Here is a 22,857-nt window from a genome sequence, read left to right as displayed (position 1 = left end):
AGATTTTTTCAACACATTTCTAAACATAATAGTTTTAATAACTTATTTCTAATAACTGATTAAGTTTATCTTTGCCATGATGACAGAATATAATATTTTACTAGATATTTTTCAAGACACTTCGATACAGCGTAAAGTGACAAGTTAATTAGGTTAACTAGACAGGTTAGGGTAATTAGGCAAGTTGTTGTATGAAGATGGTTTGTTCTGTAGACTATCGAAAATATATAGCTTAAAAGGACTAATAATTTTGACCTTAAAATGGTCTTAAAAAATTATAAAACTGCTTTTATTCTAGCAGAAATAAAACAAATAAGACTTTCTCTAGAAGAAAAAAAATTATCAGACATACTGTAAAAATGGTCTTGTTCTGTTAAACATCATTTGGGAAACATTTTAAAAAGAAAAGAAAATTCAAAAGGGGGGCTAATAATTCTGACTTCAACTGTCTATATTCCTTTTTGATTAAATAAAATACGAAAATTAACAACAACAATAACAATTATTATTATTATTATAACAAAAAATCTGAATTAATTGTGTTAATGAATGATAAGTTATACAATAAATTAGTAAAAAAAAAGTAATAAATAATAATTAAAATAAATGGCCTAAAGTAAGTATACGACAATTAAATATTAACACCAGAAATGTGCAGACAAATGACAAAGGAATATTAAAAAAGCTGGCTAAACCAGGCTTAACCAACATTTATTACTGAATAGATGTGGTATATGGTTGGAATTTCATTTTCAGTATGGTTAAAACCCACAAAGCTCTTCACCTCAAAGCTCTTCATCTCAGAAACTGGAGCAAACATGGCAGATACTGTAACCTAGATGTGTCTTCAGAGCAGCCGACACAACAACTGATGTGCTGGAGGCAAACATTATGGCCAAAGGGCAACCAGTACTCATTAATATTAAACAGAGTATTCATTTACTGTAAGGAAAATGTGATTGGACAAACTATAAAGCTGTTTGAGCCAGCAAAAGCCTCGTCAGTCTCAGCTTAATGGAGAATATTCAAAACACAGAGGGATGAACAATCATGCAAAGATTTTGGGCCTGTAGGTCAAATCTGCTGCCAGCAGATAAGCCTATTAATCCAAACAGACAACAAAACGAGGTTTTAAAAAAAAAACCTATATACAGATTTTATACAGTGCTAGTGTTATAACACCATTCTACTGAAAAATATTAGTCACTGGCTGTATACAGATACAGATATATTCATATCGAAAATGTTCAGCATCTGCAGTAAATGAATATAGTGTTGTTTTCAACCATGCATGTATCAAACGTTAGTATGGAAGATCATTTTAAACCACTAGTTTCCCTCTACAATCAAAAAAATGTCATTTGCTCTTTCTTTAAACTATGTTCAATGAGCTGAAATTATACAATTCTTGGGTTTTTTTTTTAGACAACTTAATTGTTTTATGTTCAGTCCAATTTTTATGTGTTTTTGTTTTATGTTCAGTACAATTTTTATGTGTTTTTGTTTTATGTTCAGTCCAAATTTGTAAAAACGAACAAGTTAACTTAACTCCTTCATGCTGCCCCAACACAAATCGATTGTGTGCAACCCAGCATTATTTACAGGGTAGATTTTTTTTTTCTCAAAAGTGTTTTTATTAAACATAGATATGAAAACATGCACTACAAATAGCTTTTTACTTTCTCTTTTTTAGACAACAAACAAACAAAATCTGTCGTACACACATACATTTGGGTTCTATTAAACATATATGAATAATATTAAAATAAAATACAAATAAATAATAATATTAGGTAAAACAAATTTTACTTTTGTATATAAAAGGAAAGAAAATTAAACAAAAAAAGAAAATAATAAAAAAAAAACAAGAAAAAGGTTCTACTCTTCTAAAATAACTGAGTGGTCCATCTTTATGTGATCTAAAACAGGTTGCCAAGTGAGAAAAAAAACATATCAGTACAAACTCTAACAGTATATAGTGTTTTTTTTTAAGGTCAGGTGGTTAATCTGTCTAATTAACCTAATTAACTACACCCCTACAGTGGTGTAGAAGTTCCATATATAATTGATTAAAGATTAGAATCGAAATTGAATTGTAATCGCGATTTGAAATGGTGCGATTAGCTAATCGCAAGAGGCTGCGATATGAGATATGTATTTTTTAATTTCCCACGCCGAGATCAAATGTGTGCATGGCGCCAGTCTTACTAGCCAACTGAGTGAGCACACTTTCATACTGCCCAATCAGAATTGGGAAGCTGAACTATGCGAAATGACCACAAAAAAACTAAACAAACAGGAAAGCGCAGACGAGTGGGATGATGGTGTCTGCCACTTCAGAAGCATTATTAGACGAATTCATATCAAAGAAAAACAGCATCAGTAATATGGAAATATTTTGGTTTCAAAGTCACAAGAAATTAAAGTTTAATGTTTTGATAACTTCATGTGTATTTTCATGTGCTCGCGATGCAGGTATGTGCGTTATCTGTAGTGAATGACTGTAATGTATTGTACTATAAAAATATAATGTTGTTTCATTTTCATATGACAGTTATATATAGATGCGTTAGTTGCAGAATTTCAAAACAGTTTAATTTAAATAATTCTCATCGGTTATTATGTCATTCAATGCGACTATACGCATGACTGTACGGAAAGCTTATGACCTAATAACTACGGTTTGCTTTAATAACATGTTTTAAATATTAAGTTAGTATTTAGTTAGTAATTTAGTTAGCTAAAATGTAGACAGTAGTAGTTTATTTAGTTAGCAAGTAAGTACAAAGCCATTAGTGCGGAAGGTGCAACCCTACGCAGTAAATAACGAATGCCATAATGCACTATACCTTGCTAAAGACACGGTGTCTTATAATGCAGTGACCAAAGAGGGATTTTAAAAAAAATCATCAAAATGCCGGATAGGAGATATACTGTCTAGCACCTATTTGAGCTATTTTGGAGTACCCCAGCTGTGATATTTTGTGTAGCATCTGTAATAATTATTTTGTTTTAGACAATATAAGCCATATTAGTTTGCTGAGTGTTCTGTATTTTTTGTTTGTATTATAAGCTAAACTTGCTCCCTTATTTAAGTTCAACTTGTTTACAGAAAGGTAAAATTTAATAAATATTTAAGTTAAAATCTATTCAGTTATTTTTGTGTGTTTTAGCAGTAAGAAGCTATGATACAGACTATTAAGCTGAATCTTTTCTACAAAATTAAATCGCAAATCACATCAAAATCACAATATCTGTGAAAAAAAGAAATCACAATTAGATATTTTCCCCAAATTGCACAGTCCTAGATGTGTTTAATGTTTTTCTTAATGTACTGCATTCCACCGGAAATTACAAATTCACATAATGAATGAGTTCCACCACATAGACCCTCATCAATTGGAGATGGAGAAGATGAAAATAAAAGAACAATAATTCAACCGAATGAGTTCATATAAAGAAGAACACTGTTTAGTAAACTCATTTAATTCATTGTGGTTTGATTGTTTTCTCCCCTGTTTAAAACCTACAAAATCGTGAATTCAAAAACTGAGGTAAGACCTAGTATAACATTACATCGCTTTTAAACACACATACACTCCAAGTATCTGAATCTCCCCTCCATGTGGACAAAGTAAGAGAGACATCAGACAAAACACAGACCCGGAAACACAACAGAGCCTGAAGAACTAAAGACTCCTATTGATCTTAATCAAACAGATTTCACTCTCATCTCTGATTGGTCTCTCGCTGAACGTCTCTCTCTCTCTGCCAGAGGTCTGCGATGAGGCCCTTCGTTCTGTTCAGAGAGCACAACGGGCATGAATATGGCACAGATGGCATGGATTATAGCACTAACCCACGGTATAAAGCTCACACACACCCCTATGAAAACACCTCTTTCTCTAAGAGCATGGATATTGGTGTGTGTGTGTGTGTGTGTGTGTGTGTGTGTGGTTTGGGAGTGGGGTGAGCAGTGGGGTGGGGGTTATTTAAGGATAATATGGCAGTAGACACATGAGAAAGAACAGGAGCGAAGAACAAAAAGAACGAGGCTGAATGTGAAATCTCTGTCAACACATGGGCCATTCGGGGAGCACTGTGATGCAAGAGGATTCTGGGAAATGTAGGTCTGTACTGGAGGCCTGTACTCCAACCACACACCAATGAGGGTTAGTTTACTTTAAATGAATGCACTAACATAACAGGACAAAGCAAATAAGTATTGCGATTGTTACTAGGGATGTAACGATTCACAGTAAGTTAATTGAAAATCTATTCAAATATGTGACGATTCAAACCGGTGCAAATGTTGAACGAATAGCAATAATTTTTTTTTTTTTAACAGAGGGGGTGCTGTGTTTACAGGCGCAATCTCCATAGACATGCTGATATTTTCTTTTTTTTTTATGTAAAATCCAAGCACAGTCACAGTTTAGTTTTGTTTATGCTGAGACTTCTTTAGTTTGTAGTATTCTTTTTTTTGGAATTTGTTTTTAAAATAGCAATTTAGTTATGGCAGAAAATATGTATTTACAAAAAAAAGTGCAGCATTTAAGAAAAAAATGAAAGGGCTCTTTACCTTAAATTAATTTTAAATAATTTTGTTATAAAATCGCGACTAAATCGTTAATCGTGTTATTAGTATCCTGAATCGTATCGAATCATAAGTCAAGTGAATCAGGTTACATCCCTACCAGTTATATGTTAATTTTGCCAATATATGTTCTTCACAATCAATGATTTAAAAAAAAATGTGTTTTTGTCATTTTTGCAGAGCCTGTATCATTTTCAAAAACATGCACTTTGAAAACCATCATGACAAGTCATGGGATGATAACCGGTTTCAAGGTTTGCTGCAGTTTGGAAAAGGCAAGGTTTTAAAACCACTACAATTTTCTGGTATTTCTTTGCTACGCTGTTTTTTTTTTTGTTTTTTGTTTTTTTACAACTATTTTATTTAGTTTTTAAGAACATCAGTATATTTACATCAAAAGCTACTGGTCAGCCTATGGTTTAGAAAACATCTGAAAAGTCATGTGAAATAAAAACGGACTGCATTGCGACAACCCATTTGCTTATGAACACTGAGCAAGCAAATACACAATACACACAAGAAGTAAAATGAATGAGAAGGCATGTGGACATAACACAACATCTAAATCAAGTCATTTTAGCAAATTAAAGTCAAATTTATGCATATAAAATATTTTCCCAACAAGAAAAGTGTGGCTAGTGAAAATGGTGAATAGCTAATAATGTTAGAAATCTACTAGCCACAGTGGCTGGTGAACAAAAAAGTTAATGTTAAGCCCTGGTTGTTATTAATATTATAAACATTATTATTATTAATGGTAATAGTAATAAATTCAATAATGACTGAAGTAATAATTAAATTTGAAACCGTTTACAATAATAAAGTCGTTTTTTAACATTTTAATAAGTATTTAAAAATTTCAAACTTTTTTTATAATATTTAATAAATGCCGCATGATGAACAAAAAGATTTTCTTTAAAAAAAATATTTTAAAAAAACTGACCCAAGACTTTTGACCAGTAGTGCATATAGTAAATACATATAGAAATCACGCACCAATAAATTCTCTACCTTAAAGTTTTCAGCTTGAGGTAAGATTTTGAAATAGCCAAACGCAACAATGCAAAATAAGATCCCCAGATGATGATCTGACGAACAGACATGATGTAATTCTGCCTGAAGTATTCATTCACCTAATTACATCTCTTCTTCCTTCATTTGAGCTCTTATTCCTCATTTCTTCACCCCTGTCCTCTCCTCAGAGTGTCTGTGAAGTGGGAAAAAGATGCAGAAACACAGCCTGTCATTATGTCGCTCTGGGTGTGGCCTCATCCTGCGGCTTACAGCTCAAATCATGAGCTAAATGCGTGAGCGTGTATTTATAGTACACAATCAAACAGATGCTTCTGACTTAAATGTTTACCAAATGTGCACAACTAACAGCTAAATGCATGTAGAAGCAGAGAGCTGCATTTGTGCCTGTGTGTTTGTGCCACTCTCAGCATTCCTCTATGTGCCCACTCTCAGTGTGATGGGGAGTGTGTAAGTGCGCTCTTTGAGTTCTGTTGAATAAGCAAACTGTTTCTCTGACAGGCAGCGGAACCCTGATTCATACTAGACTGGTGGAGAGTGTGTATGTTTGTGTCTTCTGATGTAATAAGAACATGTGAGGGGAAAAAGAAAAAACAGACCATCACAGCTTACAGTTGAGCTTTAGACCAAAGCAATACGAAGAGGAAATTACAGCCCTGCTTTCATTCATGCATATTGATTATCATGGAAGTAGGCCACACACACATTGTAAAGTTCCAGGAGTGACAAATAGATTTAAATACGGAAGTGAATTCCATAGATTATAACTTTGTGTGAGTAAGTGCACCCTAAACTGACAATAATAATTAATAATTGACAATGATAATGTTGAAGCCAACAGAACAACATCTGTTATTCGCAGACAATGTACTGTTGGCTTCATCAAACATGGACTTTCAGCATGCACTGGTGCGGTTTGCTGACGAGTGAGATGCGGCTGGGATGAGAAACAGCACCGCCAAGTGTAAAGCCATGGTGCTCCACCAAAAAAGGTGGTTTGCCATCTCCAGGTTGGAGGAAAGTCTTTACCACAAGTGGAGGAGAAGTGAAAAAATGATGGACCGTGAGATTTACATGTTGGTGCAGCAGCTGCAGTAATGCGGTCGATCTGCTGGTCCGTTGTGGTAAAGAAGGAACTGGGCCGAAAGGCAAAGCTCTCAATTTACCAGTCAATGTACGTTCCTACAATCGCCAATGGTCATGATCTTTGGGTCATGACGAAAGGACAAGATCTCGGATACAAGCAGCCGAAATGAGTTTCCTTCGCAGCGTGGCAGGGTACAACCTTATGGATAGGGTGAGGAGCTCTGTCACCTGGGAGGAGCTCGGAGTAGAGCCACTGCTCCACATTGAGAGAAGTCAGCTGAGGTGGCTTGGGCATCTGTTTTCGGATTTTTTATCTTTAGTTATTTTAAATTAAACAACATCCTAAAAGTTGTAGTGTTTTGTTTATGTTTGGCAGTGTTTCACAAGCGAGTTAACAGAGATGCCATGACTTATACACAAATACGTTGGGCTTGTTTTTTGGACTTGGCTAATGAAGTGAACGTTGCTTAAGTAGGCAGGTGTGGGTCATGATATTCTGGTCTAATTTCTATTAGAAATCTTTTCAATTTATTTAATTATTCTTAATTAGTTTGTTGAAGTGCATTGTTCTTTATTTCTAACAAGATCTGAAAACAAATATTAAAAACTTGTTTTCCTATGATTTCTTGCACCACACAAACAGTAGAGACACATGCATGATGCATGTTCAACAACTAAGTGGTTTTGGTTCCCTAAACAAAATGAGGGATTTCTGTAAATTATGCCTTTTTTCTGAGTTAAAAGGGTATATGCCGAGCTAGTGTTCTTCCCATACTGGTAAACTTCAGGTGACCTGTTATTTTCAGTTTTTTTATTTTTAATTTTTTTTTTAATATGATTCCTTTTACAGCATTGATGTTGTAATGTCATCAAAATACAATCAGTTAAACAGAATTTGTCATTCATTTAGTTGCTCAAGCTTAAAACGAGACAAAAAGCCGTTTACTCGCATGCGCCCGTCAGAATCGGCAGGCTAGCGCAGAAGCTCCATTGAATATACTGGGGTAAAATAAATGCTTATATTATAAAGATATGGCGGGGAAATGTAATTTAACGCAGAGCTTCTTGTACAATCTGAGATCTACTTTATATCAGTTATCACTCAGCCAGTGGAGATCACTGATTTTTAAAGAAAACAGACCTTAAACGCACCGGGTGCTTTGGCATACAGTTGACCAGAAGCGATTAACCCAGGTTACTGGCAAATTAAAAGTCCTGTTAGCATGCTCGGGCATATACCCTATTAGGTTCTAGAATTTAAAAGCAATCCAAGTAAACTGCTGGAATTTGTATGAGCGTGTGTGTATGTGTACACAACAGGATTATGCAATAAATTAATTTCTTCGTTGACAGTGCACCAATATTTTTTTTTAAAAGGCTTTCTCTCTGCTTGAGTTAGCTTAGCAAACTGCTAACATTAAATTTATTCGAATAAATTGCAAGCTGAGTCTCATGTAAAAACCCAACTGCTAACCCAAATTTGCTCTGGCAATGATTCAATATCATATTTTAAGAATTCTGTTTGACTTGTATTTCACATTGCTAATTTGTGGTACATCAAAAATATGATTTAAAGGTGAACGTGTAGGTTGAATTAATTTACAGCTGATATAATTTGAATGATAATGATATTTCCAACGCAATCTTACAGCAATTGGTAACTTTTTGATTTAGTGGCTAATTCTTATAAATACATACAATCTAATTCGTACAATTTAGTATGATTTGCTCATCATCCAATGACGTTTGGTTTTAGGGGTGAGGTTGGGTGCCACAACTCCTTTCTAAAATCTTACATTTTTATACAACTGAACTCATACGAAATCATACTAATTAGCCATTAAAGTGACATAACCTAAAATACTTATGTTTTCACATGAGATCTGGCTGGTATTTAGGCTAAGTAATGAAATAATAATTACATGTGCAATTGGACTTTATAAATTGATTTTAAAATCTGTAAATTATATAGTTGATTAATATTGTCAAATCAATGGATTTTTAATGTAAGCTGAGAAAGTCTGACTTACTCAACCATAGGGCTGCTGACCTGATTAGCAAGCACAGTCCATCTGTTCCTATACCACACACACACACACACACACACACACACACACACACACACACACACACACACACACACACACACACACACACACACACACACACACACACACACACACACACACACACACACACACACATATATATATATATATATATATATATATAAAGAATGCACCCACACAAACCATTACTTACTCCATAACATGAATTATTGAATGCCTCTCAACATACTGTTCTAAATTCTACTAATATTAGATGTATGACAGATGAGTAATCTGTAGAATGATTCTGAACATTTTTGAGTCCAGTTCTGCTCTTGCAGGGTGAACGTCCTGCAGATTATAATTCAAACCTGCCCAAACACACTGGTCTGGACATTTCTCATAGCTGTATCCAAAACTGCTTCATTTCCACTATTACAGCTGTCAGACTTTTTATACGGCTTTTTTTTATAGATGGTGATAGAGAGTAAAAGAAAAAGAAGGCAGAGGCATATTCAAATTTTACAGCAGGTTTATGTTATAATAATATTTACACATTTTTACTGTATATTTTTAAATAGTTTTTAATTGATTTAGATTATATTTTTATGCTATGCTTTGTTTTCTTTTTTATGAATAACCAGATATGACAATCAATAATGTTTTTGGTTGTATGTATATATTTTTTTATTTATAATTTTTAAAGGAAATAAATATGCCAAGGGTGACGCAGTGGGCAGTAGGTAATGCTGTCACCTCATAGCAAGAAGTTGCTGGTTCGAGCCTCGGCTGGGTCAGTTGGCGTTTCTGTGTGGAGTTTGCATGTTCTCCCTGCGTTCACATGGGTTTCCTCCGGGTGCTCCAGTTTCCCAAGACATGCGGTACAGGTGAATTGGGTAAGCTAAATTGTCCGTAGTGTATGTGTGTGAATGAGTGTGTGTGGATGTTTCCCAGTGATGGGTTGCGGCTGGAAGGTCATTCGCTGCGTAAAAACATGCTAGATAAGTTGGTGGTTCATTCCGCTTTGGCGACCCCGGATTAATAAAAGTCGAAAAGAAAATAAATGAATGAATGAAATATGCCAAGCATGCATTTTGTTCTCTTTAGAGTCAAATACAAAAATGTGACAAATAAACAGTGACATACAATTGAAAAACATAGGTAGGCGTAAAGTCAGCTTCACTGATTTAAGTTCATTCTTTGCTCATACAATGTAAAACCGATAAGTTAATTTAACTCAAACTGTTTGAGGAAACTAATTGGGGCAAACCATTTAAGTTTTGAAACAACATGGTTTGAGTACTGTAAACTTACATTTATATTGAGTCATGCACACATTTATTAATTGTGTTGATATCGTCAGACATTTACAGTATTAGAAATGTAAATATTTTACATGCAAGTTCAGTTATCAAATCAGAATGAGTTAAGTTAATAGAACAAATGAAGTCCAAACAACTATATACAGTAGCTACTCAAATGGTTTGGTATTGCTTTTAGCATAAAAGTTAACAAATGTACTGAATTATTTTATAACTCGTTAGGTTTTAATTCTGATTAATATAATCATTTTATGAGTTACCAAAACTCTTTTTCATTAAGTTAAAGCATTTTTTTAAAAATTTTAAGTTAAACTAACTTGTTTCATTCAGTCATTTTCACTGTTGGGTTTTACAGCACAGCCAAGCACTATATAGGGGCTAGTGAATAAGTGAACGAGTAAGAAGTTTTGTAACACAGCAAGTAATCCTTTAAGTTCAGGACAACTGCTTTAGTTCTTCCATAAACCTTTTTTCAGATTGCTTTGCCAGACGAGTTTTCTATACATTTAATTGATTTTGCCAATGAAATAAACTAATGAACAGCAAAGCTATAAACATATTCAAAGATTAACTCACAGATTAAGAAAATAATCCATTACTATAGTATAGATTACAAGCATATTGCCTTCATCGGTACACACACACACTTTGACCCTCTTTCTGGTGTCTGGGTGGAGCTCTGATCAAATGAGTGTTTCAGAGTGTATGTAGGGCAGATGAATCTGGGTAATTTCACAGTCTCAAGGACACAAACAGCTGCCGTCTGTACTGTACATTCTACCTTATATTCAACCAGATCACCAATCCAAGGAGGATTTGGATATTATGGATTTTATAATGGATATATTTGCGCACTAGGGCTGCACAATATATCGTTTTTTAGCATCAATATTGCAATGTGGGCATCTGCAATAGTCACATCGCAGAATTTGCAACGTCGAGTCAGGATTATACACTGTCAAAAATACTTTGTTATGCACAATTCCTTCTTGTAGTCTTAATACAAATTGATTAAGTTAACTTAATAATTTGTACAAATTTAGTAATGTTCAATTTAATTTCTTTGTTTAAATTCAGCCCATATAAATTGTTTGCAACCACAAAAAAAATCTGTAGGTCCAATGAATAATCTTTTCAGTGTACAATGAAGGCTATACAGTGTTATTTACATTTACATCATTCACATTTTTGCCTATGACAAAGCCAGACATGCAAAGTACCATCAAATACTGTTTATTTCAGTTCTATCTTTGCTCCACTATGTTTATCAATGCTTGCGATTGGTTTATTATATTTTACGCAGATGCACTCCAAACTCCAACTCATCCAATCAATCTAAACTTATCAATTCTTTCCTAATAAAGACGTTCATTTCTTCAGGTGAAAATATACTTGATATCGCAATATCATTCATTCATTCATTTTCTTGTCGGCTTAATCCCTTTATTAGTCCGGTGTCGCCACAGCGGAATGAACCACCAACTTATCCAGCAAGTTTTTACGCAGCGGATGCCCTTCCAGCCACAACCCATCTCTGGGAAACATCCACACCCACATTCACACACACACTCATACACTACGGACAATTTAGCCAACCCAATTCACCTGTACCGCATATCTTTGGACTGTGGGGGAAACCGGATCACCCAGAGGAAACCCACGTGAAGGCAGGGACAACATGCAAACTCCACACAGAAACGCCAACTGAGCAGAGGTTCGAACCAGCGACCTTCTTGCTGTCAGGCAACAGCACTACCTACTGCGCCACTGCCTCGCCCCTGATATCACAATATGTATTGCTGAAAAATAAAATAATGCAAATATCAGTTTTTTGCAATATCATGCAACCCTATTGCACACCGTTAAAGAGAAGCAGAAAAGTGATCAAAAGTTAAAGACACTGATCATTTTTTTTCATGAATCAAATATGGCTCTTTTCAACTTATTCACCAACACAATTATGAAAACATAATGCTTTCCACAAACATTTGAAGCAGGATGATTGTTTTCAATACTGTTCTTCTTCAGCAACAAATCCAAATATCTGATTGATTTCTGGAGAATCATGAGATGTTGAAAACTGGAGTAATTGCTGCTAAAAAAATAGATTGTATTTTAAAATAAATATTTTGCTTTAATCGCTGTTTTAATAAAAAAAAAACACTTTGTTCAAAATCAAAATAATTACAGATATTTAGAATGGTAATGATGGCAGTTCTATGTACTGTAGGTAGTAGAAGGCCATTTACTATTCCAAGCTAGAAGAGCAGTTTATTACAGAAATGTGTTTTGAAATATTTTTATGGGGCCTGTCTACACTGGTTTAAAAACAAAATTGGTGATGCTGTTCAGATGATTCAAGATTTTCTCTCAGGCTTCATCAGATGCCCCTAGCTTAATTTGTGTATCTTTCTAACTGTATACCAGTATAACACACAGGTTTGTTCTCTAAGACAGAGGCAGGATGTTGTCTCCTCCCTGGCTCATTGTATGATAACATGTGCAGAAAAGGCCATTTCCTCCAGGAGAAACAAGGGAAACACACACACTGCTTGAACAGAAATCTCGCAATGCTTTATTTGGGTATTTAAAACATTCTACTATTTCAAAAAAAAAAAAAATATATATATATATATAATGTTTCGGCTAACAAAATTGGTCATCTAAATAACATTCATGACATTTAATCAGGCGTGCAGAATATACTGTACACATAAAGTGGTTTTTGAAGACTTGACCTGTCACGTCAAGCAAGGCTATGGATTAGTTTGCCAAACACAATGTGCAGACCTGTTTATTAAGAATTACAGTGAAGCCCAAAAGTCTGAGATCATGTAAAAATGCTTATACAAAATGTTAAAAATGTGTTTACAAAGATCAAGTACCTAACAAAACTGCACCTGTCTGATTATACAGCAGCAATGCAAATTCCTAATTTCTTCTTAATCAAAAGATAATTAAGTTATAAGCCATGGTTGTAGTAACATTTGACAACAAAAACAAAAAAAGCAACAGATTCCTCACTGAGTGATCTCCTGTGTACGTGTGTGTGTGTTTGGCACTAGATGAAAAAGCTGAGATGAGTACAAGCATCCCTGCATGTCATGACAAGTCACTCAACTTCATTTCCTTGCAACTGCAGACAAATGGTTCTGTTAAAGGTGTAGTTCACTTCCAGAAGACAAATTCTAGGTAAAGTCAAGTTAAGGTGTCGTAATGCAGGCCCCAAGCACTTACTATAGTAATTACAATGAATTATGCATAATTACATGTAACTAACCCTAAACCTAACCCACATTCTAACCTCAACCATATAGTAAGTACATATAATTAATTAATATTATTCAGTAGTTAAATGAGCAGTTTCACTGTAATTATAATGCCTTCAAATAAAATGTAACCAAATTCTGTCATCATTTCCAAAGCTGTATGTGCTCCTTTCTTCTGTAGAACACAAAAGAGGATATTCTGAAGAATGCTTGTGTTAGAAAGACTGTTGGCCACCACTGGTTTCCACAAAGGGAAAGAAGACTAAGGAAGTCAAGAGTGACCATCAACTTGACCTGCACAATGTATAGTTTGAGCATCGATATTGCAATGTGATCATTCACAATTGTCCCATCTTGAGTATATGCAATGTTGAGTCTGGGTAATAATTTATCATTTTGAAAGTGTTTGTTGAGCTCTGTGACTGTGTAAGGGTTTTAAAAGCACTCAGACATATAGGAAAATGTACCGTTTGCAGCTTCGAAAAATTCTTCATTTTATTGAATTGTTTATAAAACAAAGACTGTGCAGTATTATTTTACGTTTGATTGTTCAATTACTGTAACTGAATACATTTTGACAATTTGGAAAACAAAACACTGTTTATTTAATTTGTATATTTTTCTTTATTGAAGTTATCTGTGCTTGTAGATTGTTTATTATTTGTTATGCTATCCCCTACAGAATCTTCCCAATCAACATTTTTCCAACTCATCTAGTGAAATTGTATTATCGTAATGTGTAATTTTTCCAATATCATGCAACCCTATCATCCGCTATCACGTTAAAGCGTTTCACATGAAGCACATTTTATAAATTACAATTTGTGGTTGTCTTGATACTGTCTGTTAATAATTTTTAATTACCATTATATGTTATATTAAATATATTTCACCAGATGACTTGCATAATTATTTATAACCAATTTATTATTACAGAATTGTTAGGGTGATTTTTAGGGGAGTGCACTAGTGAAATTGAACTATAAACTCAATTTAAAAAGAAACAATAAATAAAATAAGGAAGTCTTAATGTTAGTTGGACACAAATTTTGACAATGTAAAAAAAACAGTTCACACTCTTCACTATGTAAATAAGATGTAATTAATCTTTGTAAAAGCTACAAATGTTTTTTTTATTATTATTATTTGTGCCTGAATGTTTTAAAGTCATGTGTTTATAACAGAAAACTGAGATATTATGCAGATTCTAACTAGTGTTGCAAGTGTAGGGTTCAGTGCTGCTGCAGCCATAGTACAAAAGCAAGACACCTTGATTATTATGCAGTAATGATAGTATAGTTCCTACCCATAGCAGCCTATCCGCTTGTTAAGTATGGTGTCATAAGTAGCGGCTTCCGGGTCCAAGTGCCATATCAAACTCTATGGGGGACTCAATGGTAAATAATGGTAACAAATGGTAATATTAATCGTTTACAAAGGGATGTGACATTTTCCAAAATCATGATTGCAATATATATATGTTTACTGCCTGATATCAAATGGCCAGAAAGTGAATTCTTTTTTTTTTAATTGTTAAAATATTGGTGTCTGTGACGCAGCCAGAGTCCAGAGATTGATGTGTACTGGATGATTTTATATAAAATTTACTTAAATGTGTAATACAACTAAAAAGTGGTCATAAACAAATATTTCCCAATATAAATGAGTAGCGGCTTGGACCTGGAAACAGTATTACGTTTGTCACCGGTACGTCAAGACTTAACAAGCAGATAAAATAGCAACTTTTCATTTACCGTCAATCTTAGCATGCAACTACAAAAGAGTTGAGTTCTAAACAGAAAAATTTACTAAACTTTTTATTTGTTTTTTTTACCAAGATGTTAATTGTCTAATCCAATTCAATGATTTATGCTAAGCTAAGCTAAAAGTGCCCCTGTCAGATCCAAAGAGTGGCTGATTGCATAAAAAACTGTCCAGAGAAGTTGTAAAATTAGTTTTCCTTTAAAACGGTCTTAACTCTAATTTCAGCTGGCAGGCTTGTGGCTATTGAATATTACCTAAATTCACATTAACTGTCACAATCTTTTCTCATTAAACCTGTTTCTGGTGCAAATACAAAAGCAAAGAAGTACTGCTAGTCATGAATCATAACGGTTTATGTGCAGACGTGCTCTTGAACTTTGAAACAATTTCAATATGACTGAAACCAGTACAAAAATAAAACAGACAGCACTGAGAAAAAAAGACGCATTACATGTGGTCAAAAAGTGTGAACTTGTGAAAACGCCTTCTAAATAACTGTGTCATGAGTAACAATAGTGATATTAATTTATGAAAGATAATCTAAACGTATATAAGTGGAAAATCGATGTACTATTTCTCCTGTTTTACAGAGCTTTGTTTTTCACAACATCCACAATATTTAGCATTTTTAGTCCCACAGCATCAGATTTCAAAGGCAATCTATCAAATCCGTTCAGAAGCAGTGCTGTCTGTGACACCCTTTCACAGCCCAAGAAACATGGCGTAGGCTGGAACACCCTACAGCGTAACTGTGCCAAAGCCCTTCAGGACACAGATGCCCCCATTAAGTCACACACACATACACACACAAGTCTTTTTAGAAATCCTCATTAACTCAATGAGACTGAAGAGCAAGGTTCAATTAATTACATTAGTTAATTAACTGAGTATTATTATAAACTAACAATGATTCTACCAGAATAAGATAACATGTATTACTCTGTTTTCTTTCATCATAAATTATTACAATTGAAATCTTAATATTTCAAAGATTTAGAACATTTTGTTATTTAATTGTTTTTTTTTTTTTCACTGACCTGATCAGGCCACTGCTGGATTTTTCACAATGGTTTAACCACCTTCACAATTTAGGCTAAACACACACGAGCAAAAAATAAAATCAGAAGCTTCTCTATTTCTCTGCACACATACGGTGTAAACACAGAATTATCTTTCACATCTTCCTGCTACTCAACACTGGCAATATAACATTCTTTCTGAGTGCCATTAAAAACAGTTGGTTATTCCTTATGTGAATGTTTACAGCTGAATAAGTGTATTATTATACTGAATCTGTGCATTTTGACCAAAATTGATGTTGGTAAAATTTTTGCTCTTGCCTGAATAATTTCTTGTAGCTTTAAAACAAATCTCAATTGAATATGTACAGCACAGGTGTCAAACTCAGTTCCTGGAGGGCCGCAGCTCTGCACAGTTTAGTTCCAACCCCAATTAAACACACCTGATCAAACTAATTGAGTCTTTCAGGCTTGTTTGAAACCTACAGGTAAATGTGTTGGAGCAGTGTTGGAACTAAACTGTGCAGAGCTGCGACCCTCCAGGAGTGTACCATAAGAAACATTTCATTTTTTATTAAAGAGCCCTATGGGTTTTTAAAAATGACCTTCCATGCAGTGTGTAACAGCACGAAGTGAATGGAAACATCCAGCTGAGGTTTAAATCTGAAAGTGCACCGTGCTTAAAACTATTGACTCTTTAACAAAATATTTGAATCGAGTTGGGTTCAGATCGTTTGACTGAACGCATCGACGTCGATACGGTACATCACTAAATATGTAGTGCTGGATCAAGTAAAACATGAGCGCGCATTTCCCTTCAAACACTAGCTGAGTAGGGGTGATCAAGGCTGATGGAGACAGATGGAGATTCGGCTGTGGGGAATAAAGTTTTAAAGTTAATTTTCTCAACAATACCATAGTATGGCCAACCTAGTGCTGTGTTTATTCCTGTCATTTTTCTGATTTTTGATGCAATAACCTATGCTGTAACACTTGATTCACCGCCTGTTCGATATTAAAGGAAGGAGCAGCAGAGACTTTGATAGGGACTTTGTTAGTAACTGTTGCAGTTGATATGGACCAGTTTCTTCTTCCTCCGGATCATAACTAAAATTGCTGCCTCGTTTTCTGTAATTTGCAATATTTGTATTTAATAGTTTGTTGTAACTTGCACATATTGCATCCAAAACCACGTTTAAAATGTGATGCATGCATCTTCCTTAACCAATTTAAATGCATTCCTGAACTCGCAACCCTCTGCAGTTTGCCTTTGCTATGGCCAACATCAGCTGTTCCTCACACGTGCTGTGCAGTCAAATTCAAAATAGTCCAACTTTGCCACTGTGTGGATTAATACTGAATGTGTCTTGTTGTTGTTATTACTTGGGGTTAGGTTTAAGAGTAGAGTAATACGCTGGTGTTTAACTGCATTGCTTTAACGTATTCCTGCATTGGGCTCTCACATACATTTCTTTCTGTCTCGCGCTGAAACCAGTTAACCAATCACAACAGAATGGGTCATTGGACTAATCAGCGCAGATTAGCCTCATGCAAGTAGGGGTTTGGGAACAAATGAATCACTGAACAAATCATATGGGAGTCGTTGAGATAATTGGGTAAAAATAAATGCATATTAAAAGACAATGAAAGTGTTTTTTTGACCTTGCTTGCATATCAGCCTGATAGGGGCTCTTTAGTTTATTTACTTATACTTCAAAAAATTGATTTATACAAATTTGCATTATAATTTAATCTTAATTCATTTGTTTAAACGAACTATGCTGCAAATATTTTCTCCCTGATTCAGTAAAGTAAATTAACAACAATTCACAACACAACAACAACAACAATGACAATGGACTTGGCTTTTGCTGGATCAGTGTGTTGCTCCTGTAGCTTTCTGCTTCATTTATATTTGCCAACTGAATATGTTCAGTCTGCCTTTATCAGGTCATCCCGAAATACCCTACAAATGACGTCCTGATAGATTGTCTGTCATTGCTGTGCATAACACCAGAAAATGGAGAATACCCTTAGAGCAACAAACCGCTTTACATTCTCCCACCCAAGAATGTTAATGTAACGTTAATATAAACAGCAGAGACCCCGTAGACCCAATTGCATTTCTAGTTTCTTCCTTCCCGTGTTTTCAAGTTCAGTCCGTGTTTGGGTTTGTAATGGGTATATGGGTTGTCGCCATGGTGCATTAGCAAACACTCTGAAAGGTGTTGATGTAATGCATATTTAATGCAAAATGTTTATCCAGAGTGGTGTTGCCCAGAGATAAGACGCACTCCTACGCATACCCAGCATTGGGGGTTGGAGTATTTGTGTGTACACGCGTGTGTGGGTGTTATCTTATAATTCTTTTAAGCATGCAATAAACACCCCTGCATCCACCCACCCAAACACTAACAGACAGAAAGTTAGCTTCTGAGATTATACGCCAGAATGCCTTTTCTCCTAAAACACTTACTACAATCCCATTAGCTGCTGTGACAGAGAAATTAAACCCTGACTGTCCACAACAAAAGACACGACTCAGGGAGCTTGTCGGGAAAAGGATTTGTGCTTGCATGCCCACATTTATAAAAATGCTATCATGTGGAAGAGGGTTGTGTGTCTGTGTGTAGACCAACTTGTGTGTTTTTTTGTCTATGTGTATTCCTATTCAAAGACTGGAAAGCAAAAGGTGCTCGTTGCATAACTTTTTTATGTGTGTGTGTGTGTAAGCTAATGTGCATCGTACTTGCGTGGGTTGACAGCACATAGAAGTAGGAGGCGAGACAGAGAGAGGAAGAGAGCATGCTTCATCATGACATCATCATCTTCTCTCATGCAGAGAGTAGAGCACAGGTCGCAGGTAATGCATGTGGGTGTTTGAATGTGAAGAGTGCGTGTGTGTGGAGATCACACCTAACCTTGCATGCAGATGATGCATTAAAAAGCACTAACACTAATATGAGAATTGATCTGTTTACTTGTACGAGCAAGAGATGTTGTGCAGACCACATATGTTCAAAACTAGTGCATTTGGTTTAAACTATGCCATGGCAGTGTAATTTAAAAGATTAGACCAAGGGTGTCAAACTCAATTTCTGGAGGGCCGAAGCCCTGCACAGTTTAGTTCCAATTCTGCTCCCACACAATTACCTGTAGGTTTCAAACAAGCCTGAAGGACTCAATTAGTTTGATCAGGTGTGTTTAATTAGGGTTGGAACTAAACTGTGCAGAGCTGCTGCCCTTTTGGAATGGAGTTTGACACCTGTGGATTAGACTATACAATTCACTGCATGGTTCACCTGTTTTTTTATGATACCTTTAATCCAAAAATTCCCTATAATTCGGCTGTCACACTTTACAATTTTCTGCTATTTGTACTATTTTAATATTTAAAGCACTGACATATTTAAACAACATAAATTTGTTTACAACTTCAAACAACATAAACCCAAAGAAGACGGAGCTTAAAGACACAAATACATTAAACAACTATACATATAGATTTCATTGCATGGTTCCCCATTCACTATCACTTTGATAAATCGCTGACATTCCATTCGCTAAAAGCTGTTCAAAAGTTTTGTGGTCTCTTATGTGTATCCACAAAATATCTAATAGATTCCATTAACATACAATAAAGCAGTAATATCTTTTTTATTAACAGTAATAGTTCCACTGTTAAATATTTTAAAAATTATGTTTGTTCCTGGGATGTCAGAGTTTAATTTTCAGCACCATCGTCTTCAGTGTCTCGAGATCCTCTGAAAATCATCTAATATGCTGATTTAAGAAGAGTATCAGTTTCTTAACAATGTTAAAAACAATGCTGCAGCTTAATACTTTTGTAGAAATGATGACACTTGCTTTTTAGTATTTGTTAAATATTATAAAATATAAAATAATAATATAAATACATTTCAAAAGGTGGTGTATATATTTAGTCCAGTTCATTTAAATGAAGTTTATGTATAAACTAATTTTGAGAGGATCACGTGCTTATGATTGCTAGCGGCTGGATCCGCATTATCCAATTCACTATGCTCCAATCAGATGACTCCTAAACTACTATAAATACCCTGGGTTTCATTCCACTGCTATCTTCGTTTTGAAGAGTCCCCCCTTCCACCCCTACTCCTCCTTCTTCCTAGATGGGTGACACGGTGGCACAGTGCATAGCACTGTTGCCTCACAGCAAGAATGTTTCTGGTTCCAGGCTTTACCAAACCAGCAGACATTTCTGTGTGGAGTTTGCACTTTCTCCCCATGCTTACGTGGGTTTCCCCCGCGTTCCCCGGTTTCCTCCCACCGTCCAAAAACATGCAAATTAACTTAATTGACTAATCCAAATCGGCACCATAGACATGCATCTAGTATGTAGTTATCTCCAAGAGCAATCACTTACTGTTCATTGGTTACTACAGCAGGGGAGTTCTTGAGATCTAACTGAGCTCAAACTCCCCTCCTGTCTTGAAACGGGAGGGAACCATGGGCTTGAGGATCTCATGAGCTTAGCATGCCAAACAAGCGTTTATAATCAATCATCAGCTAAGTGTGAACACTTGAAATTAGTTACAAATAATAAATAAAAAAATATATCAGAAAAAATAAAGAAATCACAAAATTTTAGAATCAAGAAATTCTAAAAGTAAGAAATCAAATAATTTCACATAATAATGAGATCCATTTTAAAAACAGATAAATAACAGATTTTTACAGTGTTTTACGTTATTAATGTCTTTAAATATAAACTTTACAAAACAGAAAATAAGCATTTAAATAATCACACATAATATGCTCCCGCAAACTGCTGTGCATTTAAAACAGGTATTAACCTGTGCACTTTCATTTTCAGCTATGCTGGAATTTTATAAAAACCCTTCTTGAAACAACGCCTCTAATCCAAAAATTCCCTAGAATTCGGCTAAAAACTTTGTTTTTCTGGAATTTGTACTATTTTAACATACAAAGCACTGACGAACAGTATATGATAAAAAAGACTACAGCACAACCTCAAGCAACATAAACGGAGCGTTCTCTACCCAAAGAAGAGAGAGCTCAAAGACACAAATACAATAAACAACTATACAGTTTTATTAGCAATAGAACATACCCAGCAGCACCGGTAAAACTGAAAAACATTCTTCACGTTAGATGGTAAAGCGTGCAATAGAAAGAGTGTGTTTCTGAGGACAGCATGTCCCAGCTTGAAATGAGTCTGCAGACCAAAAAAAAATCCAGAACTACTGTGAGGAGAAATCAGCTGTTGCAGTGAAACAGAACACCTGAGTGAGTCCAAACAAATACATTACTTCCACTGAACAGAGCCTATTGAAATGTATCGAATGAAACATAATGCAGAGCAAATACATGTTGCGGCAACTTATCTGTCACACCATGAGCAGCAAAACCTATCACCTTTAAGTTACTTACTAACACTTCTTATGCTCAAATAAAAAACAATTTCCTGCATTAAAGTACTTCAGAAGAGCTTTTAAGAATGCTAGGAATTTGCCATTTCCACAGTCTGCCCTTTCCTGTTTCCTATTTTAGCTGCTCTCCTGCCTCCTAGCCGAGGGGAGTGTGGAGGAATTCATGGAGAACGGAAGCAGATCCCGCTCTCTGAACATTCCTCACTGTCATCATTGCTAACCGCATGCAGTCGTTCATTATGACGACTACTTGTGACCGAATCTTTTCAGTGAACCAATCGCGACTCTTTCACAGAAGCATAAGAGCTAATAGCACCGTGAGACAGCATGTCATTGATTAGACTCATACATGCAGGTAGTTTTAACCAGACTCAAGGCTCATAGCTAGACATTTCATTCAGAAACTAAATGAACTGACAATTAATGTGAACATAATCCGCCGGAACACATTTATATATACTATCATTGTACGCTGCCTAGTATGTCATTAGTCATGATGATCACAGTGAAATGCAGAGCTTGTGTAAACATACCCATATGGATAAAATAAGATGCTTCCTTAACTGCTGTTTTCTCACTGCATTGTTTAATTTGTTATTAGAAAAGGGTGGTGGAGTAATAATTTGCATGATCAATGCCGCTGTCAGTATAGTGTGAATGGCATCTGGATGTTTGTTATCAGTAAATTGGTGCAAACTGTAAAGGTATTTATTCTTGTAATCAAAGAGCAAAAATAGTATTCACCATGAGTATATCAGGGCATTGAATGATATGGAGTCTCTAATATCAACTGCTGGTTGTGGTCCAATAAACAACACGGTTTTCTGAATATTACATATTGTTTCATTAAGAGGTCAAATAACTAAACATTCAGGGAAGAACCGTTCAGAGTAAGATCTACATTATGGAATTTATATATATATTTATAGGATAAATTATGAATATGGGCTTGTTAACACTGAACATGTTTTTGTGTTCGCAAATAAACAAATTGTAAAAAAATGTCTGTGTCCACTATTACATACTGTAATTTAAACTTTACTTCTCATGTTCTCTCCCATCTACTCACTCAAGAATCTTGAAGTAAACTTTAAAAAGTTATGCATTTACCAACGGTTTGTCAAAATATCTCAACATTACTTGGCTCAGGTGCTGTTTTCTTACTACATAAGATAAAGGGGGAATTATAATCGGAAGGAGAAATAGTTTTAAAAAATGTTTACTTTGAACATTGACAAAATGGTTAAGTGAATAATTCAGTAGCTCATTCATCACACAAGAAACACTG

General features: G+C 35.0%; 1 protein-coding gene across 9 annotated transcripts in view; it reads right to left on the bottom strand.

Moving 5' to 3' along the window:
• The window catches only part of lrch1 (leucine-rich repeats and calponin homology (CH) domain containing 1), a 72,104-nt gene that overhangs the window by 48,102 nt on the left and 1,145 nt on the right, over nucleotides 1-22,857 (bottom strand). The window lies entirely within an intron of this gene.

This window comes from Danio rerio, chromosome 9, assembly GCF_052040795.2.
Source record: "Danio rerio strain M-AB ecotype USA chromosome 9, GRCz13ab, whole genome shotgun sequence".
Classification (NCBI taxonomy): Eukaryota; Metazoa; Chordata; class Actinopteri; order Cypriniformes; family Danionidae; genus Danio; species Danio rerio.
The sequence above is the reverse complement of the archived record's forward strand: the minus strand, read 5'-3'. Positions and strand labels throughout refer to the sequence as shown.